The sequence below is a fragment of the Buteo buteo genome, chromosome 21, assembly GCF_964188355.1.
Source record: "Buteo buteo chromosome 21, bButBut1.hap1.1, whole genome shotgun sequence".
In the NCBI taxonomy this organism is placed as follows: domain Eukaryota; kingdom Metazoa; phylum Chordata; class Aves; order Accipitriformes; family Accipitridae; genus Buteo; species Buteo buteo.
The window spans coordinates 8,206,255-8,219,085 of record NC_134191.1 but is presented as its reverse complement, the minus strand read 5'-3'; positions in this window follow the sequence as shown (position 1 = coordinate 8,219,085).

The window sequence follows — 12,831 nt, the reverse complement described above, 5'->3', positions numbered from 1 at the left end:
TCCTTTTCATTTAAAAAGTACGCACGCAGTACTCATCTCAGTGCAGGAGGCTCAGGTTCAAGTCCTTTTCTGCTCATTACAGGTTTTTTTTTGCCTCCCTCCTGCTGAACTGCTTAATTTGTATAAACAGCGAAGCATTCACCAGATTAGAGCTCCTGCCACTATAATCTGGTCATCAGGATGACAGCCGGGAGATGGAAACCCTCTTGCAGGTCTCCAAACCAGGTGTGACCAGTAAAGTGTCACAGCTCTGGGCGCCCATGCCCTGCGTCACCCCTCTGCCACTCACTCTGCCTTTCTAAGCCAAAACTCCATCCCCAGGAACCTCTTCCCATCACAGCGTTACTGAATCTGGCACGTTTCCGTCGGTCAGTGTTGCTCAGTGAAGCGCTGGTACCGGGGGATGTTTCTCACCAGCTTTAGTCAAAACGAGCAGAAAAGGGATCGTAATTTCATCCCGTTTTATGTGCAAGTTCAAAGGCGTCTTGGACTTAGAATGTCTGCTAAAAGTAGATGTGTCCAACATTTGTTAGTAGTTAGACTGTGCTGCTTATCAGAAAATGCAAAAAATAGGCTTATTCTGTTTTCTTGCCTAATCTAATATATTTCTATTGTTTATTTTGATTTTAGAAAAGAAACAATGGAGGAAAGTTCACCAACTGAAACGTCTGCCAATGTTTTCACAGAAATATTTGCCACTGGAGGTCAGCTCCACATTTCCAACAGTAATTTAATAACCCAAATCTATCATATTGGAAATCCCCCTGGACTCTTAACAAACTAGAGAGACATTCATAGGTCATTTTAAAACCATCAGCATACACTTTGAAGATGACTCCAGAACCCCCTCTGTGCTATATGTTCTTGTTGGACAAATTGTCCCTGAATCTATTTATTTTTTTTGTATATATATATATATATATATATTTTGCAGCATTGTGAGAAAACATTGGTTTATCTAGCTAAAAGTGCCTAGCTGTAGTCACACAACTGCATGATGTTTTGCAGACCATAGCAATACTGATTGAGAAAACAAAGGAATAAACTGGAAGCTACCAAAGAAAGATTTCTTTACTCAAAATTGTTTAGTATAACTATACAATTTAATACCACTCAAAAATCAAAACAGATGCTATCAATGATTTAACTCAGTCCCACTGCTCAGCCTGCCTGAAATGATGATCTGTGCATTTCTTGAACGTCTTGCATCTTCCAATGCATACATTTTTCTTTTCTTTCAAATGAGAAAAGGAAACTTCACCCAGGTATTCTCAAAAAACTGACATAAACTTTAGACAAAACCCTCTTCAAGTCAATGTAGGCTGGATTCATCAACCTACAGATTTCACTGGCCAGGAGGCAGGCAGAAACTGAGTGGGTACACAGAGTCCTCCCTGGAAATGCTCAAGGCCAAGTGTTTTTTTTGGCCAGTCCAGGCTCCCTCGGCTCCTGGCAAAGTGGGGCCAAGGCTGGGACTGGGCACAGTGCGATGCCCTCCGCTGTCGGTGCCACCGCCTGCCCTGCTGCTGTGGAGCAGCACCGCTGGCTGGGCACTCAGGGCAGCTTCACCTTACAACCTGCTTCAGCAAAACCACGCTCAACCCACGCAGCGGTGGAGATTGGAGGTTTCAGGTCAGGCTGGAAGTGCTGCATCAACTGAGTACTGCAACTGATGCGTGCTGCACAGGGAGCAAAGCAGGGCTTTGGGCAATCGAGGCGCATCCTTCCTTCCAGGCATCGGCTGCATGCCTGAAGGCACAAGCAATCTGTCTGGGACAATAGAAAGAGCAAATTCAAGCAAGCAGATGAATCATATCTTTTTAAGCAGGACTCAGTGTTTGCTTTGTGATCGGGTTTTCGGCAAACAGCCCTACGCCGTGGGACTTTTCCTTTCCTGCTGGCTGGGCAGACTGTCCCCAGCTTGCTGAGCAGCACAGGGCAGCAGAACTTCCACCTCCATCCTTGATGCTGCAGTGGAGAGACCAGGGCTGCAGGCCAGCTCTTACTGAGTGACCTGGAAAGAGCACAAGTGAGGAAAACCCTGACCTAACCCTTTTTGTTGTTCAACCAGAGTATCCGGGCAGGAGTCAGCTGCTGTCCATCCTCCCTCCTACCTGCAGCATGAGTAAGAGTCACAGTTAATTTTCTTGCCTGTTCTTAGAGCAACACACACGCTCATGCACATCTAATATATATTCCTCCTAGATCAGAGGAGGCTAACGTTTTATTCTTGCTTTAAGAAACGAGTATTAAGAAAGTTCTAAAAAAGCTGCTTGCAGTCCTCCGGCTATACGCAGCTGATTTGGGAGGAGATGCCTGCAGACTCTGGCTGGAATAACACTAACAAAACAAGAGGCCAGGAATCCTTCAGCTGCCTCTGGAAACGTGTCCTGCAGTCAGAGGAAAACCCACCACCTTCAGATGCTCCCCGATGGGTGCAGGGTGGTCTGTTCCTCCCACGCCAGGAGAGCTGGGCAAGCTCTACCACGTCTACCCTGTCATCCAGGCAAAGTTGTCTTTGCTGCTTTGCTTCTCAGTGAGGCGAGGACAAGGCGAGTTTCTCCGGGGGAAGAATGGAAAGTGTTTGTGTCCCTGGATAGTCTCTGGAAGCGCGTGGGTGTTTCTGCATGCTTTGAGGGCCTGGCTCCACAAAATACTTAGGCACATGTGTAACCAGAAGTGACGTCCAACAGAGTCCTGCAGAGACAGACACTTCCAGCCTTTCAGCTCCGGCAGGAGCCAAACAGTTTTCTACAGATTTTCAATTTTTTTTTTGTTTTTGTTCAAGTCACTAAAATAGCCTTCACTCTGACAAGTGCCTGCCCATGTAGCAGCTGCATTAAACTCGCGCTGAAGTATAGCAGGTCCTACCCCTCACGAGGAGAAATACCCATAATACAAGGTAAGAGATCTTGCACTGCTGAATACTACCTGGTTATTAATGTGAAAAACAGAATTAATTCAATGCCAAAAAGTTGTGACAAAGTTTGAGCAAAAGCAACACCAATTATAGGGACCGTCTCACAGCACAGCTATTACAGCAATTCCACTTTACATTCCTTGGCCAGAACAGCTTATTGAATAATTAAATAGCCAGATGACACACAATCAGATTAAAAAGCCTTGAATGTGAATGAATATCAGTTTCCCAATTCTGAAAGGAATTTAATCATGGAAACTTCCACCTACTGTCCAGTTTACTGTATTCTGGAGAAAGCTGAAAAGCAGTGATATCCATGAGATCATCTTCATGGTGCTTTTTCCAGTACAGAAGGAAACCTGAGCTATTGCTTCGCAGAGGAACTTGGTTACAGGACACAGCTCCTGAAGATTTGGGAGGAGAAACAACCTCTTCTCATCTCCATGTAAAGTAGCTTTTTCTGACTGGGATTCACATGTCATTAAAACAGACACATCATTAAACCAGACACTTCATTAAAATTGGAAACACATTTAAAACTGAGAGTGTGGGATAACTTACTAGAACTATACAGAGAAGAAATCAATGATGATTGTAGTAAAAGAAATATTTTTTCACCTCATGGTATCCAATATGCATTGCATTGTAAACAGTGCTTTGTGTTATATAAAGACACTGTATTGCTCAGCATATAAACCATTTAATTGCAATAGTAACTCACATTTCAGCTGCATAGCTTGACATGTATTTTTTCTGAATGTGTCAAATAGACAAGACACCAACTAGTCTTGGTGTATTTAGAAGAATGTGCTTAAACCACACGTCAAAGTAAACAGGAAAGCTAAACTATGGGTTCAGGGGGTGGTTTTGTCTGGTTTTTTGTTTGTTTCTTTAAGCATCCCGATGTTTGCTTGGAGCCCTAATACATATTAAAATGAAAGTATATGAAAAAGTGTTAATGATTCATCTATAGAATGAACTTACCCACCATCTGAAAAGATGCTGGAAATTTTGAAGAGTGTCAAAGTGTGACTTTGCTCACATACATTTTCCTTCTCCTGTTTTTAAATCCAGACTGTGACAGATTTAATTAGACAAGTTTTAAGATAAAACTACAAAAGATCCTCCATTTGGTACTGAAAGCCATCGTACAGAGGAGCTGTGCAGAGGCAGCTTGTGATCTGCAGTAACTCAAACTTTGTGTCAAGTGGGCTCCATGCAGATGGACAGTCAATACAAAATATGGAGGCACTCCACTTCCCAGCCAAGAAAAAAAATCACTATCTGCAAAATCGCAGAACCAGCTAAACTGACACTTTCCTTGCTAAATTTGCATTTTCTACATGTAGAAGACCATTCACTTTATTCACTCAACTATATCACATCTGATAAACGTACTTTTCCATCACACCTTCTGAGACTTCTTTAAAGAACCTACAGAATTAAAGCCCAAACCCAGGAATTGTAGAGGCAGTGTGAGGGAGATGGTGGGAAGAGGATCACCCCCTTACAGCAGCCCAGGCTTGTGCCAGATTAGTGACTGCATTACCATGGCCTGATGTAAACAGAAAAGAAATTTCCTGTCTTGGATTACATGGCAGGGGATGGGGGATTTGACGTGTAAATGAGGGGAGGATAAAAGGGTAAAGGCCCTAAGTACACACAACAGCCAGTCTGAGAGTAATGAGTCCAAGTTAGAAATGTTCCTGGAGACCCACACTTCCGACGAATTGCTTTAAAAAGACTGATTTGCATAATTGTTGTAAGTACACCCTGGGATTGCCCTATGAAACAGAAATATCTTGTCTTCCAGCTATTCCAGGGAATAAACACACAGGGCTTCAGATGGGTGTTAGCCAGTGATGGATCTGCGCCCACCTACCAGCTGCATCTCTTTACAGGGGATCTGCTCGTGTTAAACGCGGCGCGGTGATGCTGCCGTCATGTGCCATGGGCCAGCAAAGCTGGTGTGAGGCTTTCCTGCCTCCCCATCGCCCATCCCTGGAAGAGCAGTCTGCGTTAGAAGATCTGTTAGCCCAATTGGTGCCTATTAACCTACTGCCCCAAATACAGAGGCAGGGTAATCCTTGCAAGGAATCTTAACACGCTTTGGGTAAGGCTGTTACGATCAGCACTATACAAAGCACCTGGGAGGAGGTCTGTGAAGATAACATCCAGATTTTTGGCTGAGAGATGGGCTCACAGAGAGGCACCAAGGGAGAGAAGGGAGGTCAAGACCTTCCCACCAACATTTCAGCACGAGGAGGCAGGAGTACAAGACAACGTGTTCGAAACCCAGCTGCATTAGGATACATGGGAATCACTGCTACAGACAGCACCAACATTCCCTGGTCTGAACTGTACAATGTGAGATTCTTCATTGCTGGGATCTTGTCTGAAGCCTGCTCTTAGGCTTCTGGCTGTCAGATTCCACTTAAAAACTGGGTTTCTTTCTCACTTTGTAGATGCAGCATCTGTCTTGCTTGTTATATCGGGGGGAGGGAGAGAGATGTGTAATTAAGTGCAAATAGGGTTCTCATGATGCAATACAGACTCATATAATACTTCCCAGGTGCCACTGTCTCAAACAACTTGGCAGGAGTTTCCCAGTTGCGAGGCTAGGATTTAAGAATAGCAGTAAACTTGTGTGGTCCTGCAGAAGCGCTCCTTACGTGTGGTGCTCCGATCCTGCCTTCGGGAACAGCTGTGCAAGTCCACGCTTATGGCTGGGCTGGTATTTTGAAGGGAAGCTTGGTTTGGTTTTTGTGTTTTTCCCCCTCTTCCCTTAAGACAGCCTTCCCTTTAAAACCAAGTTCTCTAAGTTTATCACAGGGTGATAGTGCTGTCAAGCCACTGCAAGCAGCTGGTTTGTGTTGTGTTCGAGAGACACAGCAAAGGACTAAAAAAACCCCTTAAGTAATCCCTACAGAAAGCAAAGTGTAGAGGAGTACAGTAAATTGCGTCAAAATACAGGATGGCCATTTAAGAGCAGCTGACTGGTTTGCCAGTTGCGGTTGTGCTGGAAGACGGAGAACGAACTGTCACCAAAGCCGTGAGATGAGAGATGTGGCTCTTGAGTATGCAAAGAGATCAAGAACGGGCAATGCTGCAATTTCCATCTCTCCCAGCCCTGACATTTCCCCTCTGCCATGACCGTATTGGGTAGGATAGGCTTATTTTTCTAGCAAACGTTCAGCTGATGAATTTCAGCTGGTTATCACAATTTTTGCCTTTTGGCTGGACCCCAAAAGCATTTTAGCTTTTGGCAAAGGAAATTGGGATAGGTGCTATTTTATTTTTTTATTTTAATAAGTAAAAGTACAAACCAGTAATTTCCCTCCAAAACGATTGCTGATCCCAGACTAAGTTCTTGCTACTGCTGCTCCTGGCTCAGGCTTGGCAGGTGTCCCGATAAATTGATAATATGCTGCACAATCTGACAAGGAGCTTTATCAATCAAAACAAGCCCTGCTGTTCGGCTCAACAGGAAAGTTCAATCACTCTTCTCTAGTGGAATCAGTCTACATGTAATGCTTTCATCCCAAGATAATGTTAGACTGCAGATTTGGATCTGTTCTCACTGCTCCAGGGCTATTTATATCTTCATACCTTGAGGGTTTACTAATTAGCAGCCTTCTTCCACACCCTTTGATATCATTAAAGTAATCTCAGTATAAGCGACTACTTTCTGATGATATCTCTGAGGGGAGTGGAGAACAGCTGGATATGATAGAACAGTTCTCCAAGAGCAGTGATTGAAAGATGGCAATAGTTTTGCCTACGCAAGCAAAGCCAGCAAAGCACCCGGGCTGCTTCAGGATGCCTGTGGCTGATGGGATATGAAAGACATTTACTCTCAGCTGAGTCCAGAATCGATAGATAGCAGGGGGTTAGTCTGGGCTTGGTCTAGTCATTACAAACGTCACATTATCAGGTGAGCACCTTTCAATCGGTTTTTGTTCCTCCTCATGCCCACCCCCCCATTTGCCTTGTCTTGTTCAGCCTGTGGGGTCTTGCGTAGTCAAAAGACCCTCAGCATGTTGGGGGCAAAGTAACAACAAAACTAGGACCCAAATACGAGGGCTTTGTGAGGACTCCGAGAAAGCAGCCGAGAGCTCAGTACTCCCTGCCTGGAATTACTCAGTGTTTCCCACACTTTGCAAACTCTCTGATTCCCAGTTTCTCACACAGGAGAGCTGGGATAACTTGTTTGGAAGATGAATTTAACACTGCTGAAATCACTTCTCAGGTAGTTTCTAATAACACGGTGGGTGAGGTTTATTTAAATCATAATTGTTTGCATATTTTTTCCACGTTACTCACTTCACTGCTCCACAACAAGAGTCAATTTAAAGGCCTGTCATTAACTTAGCAACTCATTCCGAAAAGTTCAAAACTGGAGATGGGAAAAAGTTTTCTCCATGTTAAAAATGCACTTCACACCAGAGCGACTCTGATGCGATCCGATGGCAGCTCCTACTCAAAAGATGAGCCCTTGTAGGAAAACATGCAGTTTCCAACAGCCACTTTGATACCTGCCATTAATTGCCTGTTCTTGCTTGCGTGGTCTCATAGCAGCCTCCTGCCCTTTGCTCTTTTTCGGTTTTGTTCCTGTTTGAGCACTTCCTTTTGTTGCCAGTTTCTTGCTCCGCTTCAGGACCGTTTTAGAGAGATAATAAAATCCTTGTGCAGATAGAAAGAACCAGATACAAATGGCTATGCGAGTGTATTTATGTTTATAGCATGAAGCCAGAGAACAGGCTGTCCTGAGTTCTGGTTTTCAACTGCAGCATAAATCCATCAGTGTATATGTTACAATCCCAGAGAATAAAGCAGAAAAGTACCAGCAGACTCTGCAGGACATCCACCAGAGCTGTGTCTCAGAGGACTCTCTCTCTCTTAATTCTCCAGAAGTGTGAAAGATGGAGGCTTTCACCCCAAATTAAATGAGCTGTCATTTCACTTTGTTGGTGGGGACTGCAGAAAGGAAGCAGGGAGACAATATCAGATAAGGAGCATTAAATACCTGGTTACATGCTTGAGGTCTTCCTCAGCTCAGGAAGCACCAGGGCACTTTGGAGCAGTGTCCTGGGCCATGTGCTGTGCTGTTGTCCCTCAACTGGCCACACAGGTGGCATTACTGGGACTCCATCCTCTGGTCTCCCTTCCTTAAAACAGCTACTAGTTGAATAATATCATCCTCTCTCAGCCATTCAGGGAGAAGCATCTAATTAGCGAACATAGAACAAACTTCCCTTTGCCAAGCTTGATGCGTATTGCACTTACTGAACTACAGCCCTATCTCAGGCTGATAACAATTTCCTTTGCCCGACAGCAGTCTCTAAAGGGAAAGCTGGCACAGGTGGATTCTCAGAACAAAGGAAAAGACATAATAAGATATTTTTTTTCCTTTTTTTCCTTTGAATGTTTGGTACACAGGGCCATGCTCAGTACAAACCAGATGACAAGCTAAGAAGATCATTTTGGCTGATGCAGGAGTCCATCTCTGTTCTGGTGGAAAGAGATTACAGCAACATGTGCAAGAAAGCCTGGCTGAACCGAAGCCTTAATGCGAGCTGTTCACATCTCAATAGACTTTGAGATAAATGGTCTTTTCTTGTCTTCCATATGGTTTTGCTTTCCATATAGCAAGTGAATCATAACATTGGCTGAAGGAGAGGAGCTATCCGACTGTGCTCACTGCGCCAAGATGGGAGAGAAGGGAAGAGAGGAAAACTTAGAGGGCAGAGAGAGACCATCTCTGGAGAAGCCATTGTGCTGATGGGGAATGACAAGAGGAAAATGATGCAAGAAGTAATGAGCGGCACAGGAGGCTGAAGAGAGCCTGCCCAGCAGTTAGGGTGAAAGACCGTTAATCTGGATGAGAAGTGACCGTCTCCCCAGTATTCTTCACTCTCTTAACTGGGTTTGCACCAAATACCCTCACTAGTCAGTGTGCTTCAGGCCAAGCACATGCTTAAGCACGTAGCTGGCTTGGGGTGTTGGAGGAATAGTTTAAAGGGAGGTTATTTAGTCACAACTGATATTAGTGGGAGTTTTGCTGAGGATGTCACTGGGACCGTGATCTCAGCGATGCTCTTGAGAAGAGTTAGAAACAAAGCACGAATGGGGTCTACTCCAGCATCATGTTTACGCTACTAAGACTGCACTCGCAGAGTAAGTTAGGAGCTGCAAATGCAATCTTTCACCCTAGCAATATTTTATACCTTAACATATCAGTTGTCAAGGTTAAAGAGATATGAAATACATATTAAAAGCCAAAGCAAATGCACTCAATGAGAGGGCAGATCCACATTTCAAGAAGTCTTTGGTTTTATAAACCAATTTAGCCCAGGTCTATTAAGAGCTTTTCCTGGTGAAAGAGTGAGAGTATTTTCTCTGCTATAATCATATCAGCCTGTATTCTGGGTTAATGGAGATGAATATTACTGCCAGATTTTGTTCTTTCCCTGCATGTAATCTAATGCCAGATGGTTCTGAATGGGTATTAAATCCCCCATGTGCATGACCTCCCCGAGGTTTTTATCATTAGAACCTTAAAATAATTCAAGGAAAGCTTTCCCAAAGCCTGATCATAAACCTCCTAATGAGGGACTGAAGTCACAAAGAAAATCCTCTTGTTAATTTCTGTTTGGTGTTTTTCCCCCTTTATGACAAATAAGCAAGAATTCACAGTAACAGAGATGCTTTTAAACTGTTTCAGTGGAAAACACATAAAAAATGAGTGTTCAGGTTAACAGTTCAGGTTCCCAGCAGGGTCCAGAGATGTAGAAACTGATCGGCCATCTTCAGCCTCTAATACAGGGCCCAGTAATGTCACCATCCCTCAAGGCAAGTAGAAGTTACTCTGTCAGTAAGTGACTGTCTTATTCACGGTGCAACATAAGACCTAGTGTCAGACGAGTGGCTGAAATGGGACCTTATCTATGCAAAAGTACATGAACATCATCTTTACACTAACAGGAGTTCAGCAACAGCAGCTAAATTCCCAAAGATTTTCCCAAGAGTTTTCTGCCCCTCATTTGTACAGAGTGGAGGGTACTTTTCAATGATTTTTATGTTTTGGTTTTCTACTTGCTGTTTACTGCATTGCACCATGCCTTACTTGCTGCCTGTTACTTGAGCACATAAGACAAAATTGTTCATAGCCTCATGGGTTTTCTGGACTTCTCATTATTGGATCATCCAAAAGCAACGGAAGTATTCCTGCAGCTAAATCACATGTTGTGAGAATAGGGAGGGGTAGGAAATAATCTGAATAAAAGTAAAAAATTTTACTAATTTTGGGGTGTCCAAACTGTCCAGAAAACTTGTTTCTCAGAGCCCTTTACACTGTGCTTGCAAAACTCAACTCATCAGTATCTATTGCAACTGGGAATATGCAACATCTGCAAAAACCAATCCTTGGCCAAAACCACAGCAGTAGTCATCTTGAAAGAGTTTAGTTCGGGTAACCGAGGAAACTGAAGCCAGTTCATCAGGACAGCATTCAAACATACGAGATCTTAATCATGCGACCATCCTGCCTTGCCCTGAAGTCCCAGACTCACCTCCCATCATATAGGAAGAGGAATTCGACAGATAACATCCTTCTTCCAGGATCTGGCACTAGAGCAGAGCCACCCAGGGTGGCAGGAGACCTATAGAAATAGATCAACAACAACAGCAACAGACAAAGCCCACCTCGACACCCATCAGTACCCTGTCACGTCACCAAGGATCGTATCACTGTGCAGCAGGTAATTTCCCTAAACCAGAGACGCTGTCTCACGCTTGGCATCACACCTGCAGCCACACAGACGGTGTGTGTACAAGCATCTCCCCCACATGCTGACAGAGATGCAGATGGTCTCTGGAAAGTTTAGGGAGAGACAGGGACCCTTTGCCAGAGCTCAGAGCTGAACCAGGAGCACTAAGCTCCAACCAGGCACTGGACAAAGCAACATCCTGATAGGCAACAAGTCAGTTCATTAGAATTGTGAATGTAAGTCTGCCCCTTCTTATCTGCAATGCCAAATATCCTACCCTCATCCCAGCCTCACCACTTATCCAACCTTATCTTCTTCACCCTAATTCCATCCCTGCCTCATATTCACTGTTCAGGTCCTCATGCACTTCCACATTCTATCTCCAACCACCTCTCCTGCTTATTGATTACTTTATTTACTTCCACATGTTCCCTATCAGCCTCGTTAGCAGCTCATTAGCTCCCAGCACCTCCCTGACTCCCCTGCTGCAATGTAAACCCCTTTTACCTTGCTCTGCTCCCTGCCCACCCACTCCTCATCCTCCCTTTATGCACTGCCTTCCTCGTGCATCTCCACTGAGGGCACCTTGATGCCAGTCATCCCCACCCCAAGCTATCATCTGACCTGGAGGAGATATCTGGACAAGTAAATCGTTTATGTGGTAGAATACCGGCAAAGACTTAGGGCCAAAGCCCTTTCTGAAATCGGAAGACATCAGAACTGGGAATAGAGCACAAGCAAACTCAGTAGCATATTATGGTACTTGCCCCCATCACCACTTCATGTTATTTTCCTTCCTAGCACCCTGGTTGTGCCCCAGCAGCAGCAGCGTGGGCTGCTCAGGGCTGGCACAGAAAAGGCAAAACCGGCTGCGGAAGAAATTAATGACACTGTGCAGGGGTTTTTCATCCTGCAGCCAGCAAAGTCCTGCCCTGAGTGTGGTGTTTTCCAGTTGCATGCAAGTTATTTGTTATCCCAGGCCAAAAAAAAAAAAGAAAGAGTTGATGGTTTCTGTTCATTCCTTAGATGTCATATTTAAAAAGAACAAAGGAGCAATGCTGCCACCAGCCCTCATCGGAGAGGGACCTGATGGGGCAGGGAGGACAGGCTGCTCTTTCTGGGTAAACCTGAGGCTGGGCTGGGTCTTGGGCCGGGGTATGGGCTGTGGGGCCCTGGGATACTGCAATAAGGAGTTTTTTGGCACGTCAGCCTGGCACTGCCACCGCGCTGAGCGCAAGGAGGGAGGCAGCGGGGGCGAGCGGGCTTTGCTCTGCAGCACTTTCGAGGCAAAGCGATTTTACTAAAAAAGGAACTTGGAGCATTTCAGTCCATCAAGGGCTGCAGAGGCCGTGCTGGCTCTGTCTGCGTCCCCACTATAGTCCCTGGTACCCAAGAGGAGGAGGAGGCAGCTGGAAGAAAACGGCAACAGGCACCCTGCTCCTCAATAGCGGCTCGGCAGCCCCCCTGAAGGGCTCGGGGCCAGCCACGAGCCACCCCGGGGATGTCAGTCAGGGTCAAGAGAAGCAAACGTGAGGCTAAACCCGGGGTTTGGTGGCTGGTCCCACCGCGGAGCAGCAGGCAGCTGCGGGAAATTGGTTCCTCTGCTTTGCCCCCCTTCCCCCTCTCGCTGCCCATCGGCGCCGCACGCTCTCCAGGGTACGAACCGACTCTTGCTACGCGTCCGCAACCCACCCACGCCGCAGGACCGGGTGCTCGCCGGGGACCCCCCCGCTGCGTGGGGACTGCCGTGGGTAACAGCACTCTCAAAAATAAAGTTCTGGCTGCATGGAAAATATTAGCAAATTATGACATTGCCCTTTATAGCTGTGCTGCAGACGGCGTTTCCAGATCACCGTAAAGCTTGCTTTCTTTTTCTTTCCGTCCCTCGGTGCAACTTGACATGTTTTGTCGTTTTTTTCTTAATATGTGGGTTTATTTTATGTCACTGAGCACTGGCAAGGACAGAGAGGCTTTTAAATTGCAGTAATCTGAATTCTAGAAATAACAAGCTACAAAGGTCCGTGATTAAATGTGGGGCCTGCGATATCTGCAAAAACAAGTACTCTGTGTTCTTTAAAAGATCGTTTGGATAACAGTGACATAACCTGAGTACCCGGTCGCGGTCCAATTTAATCAGCAAGT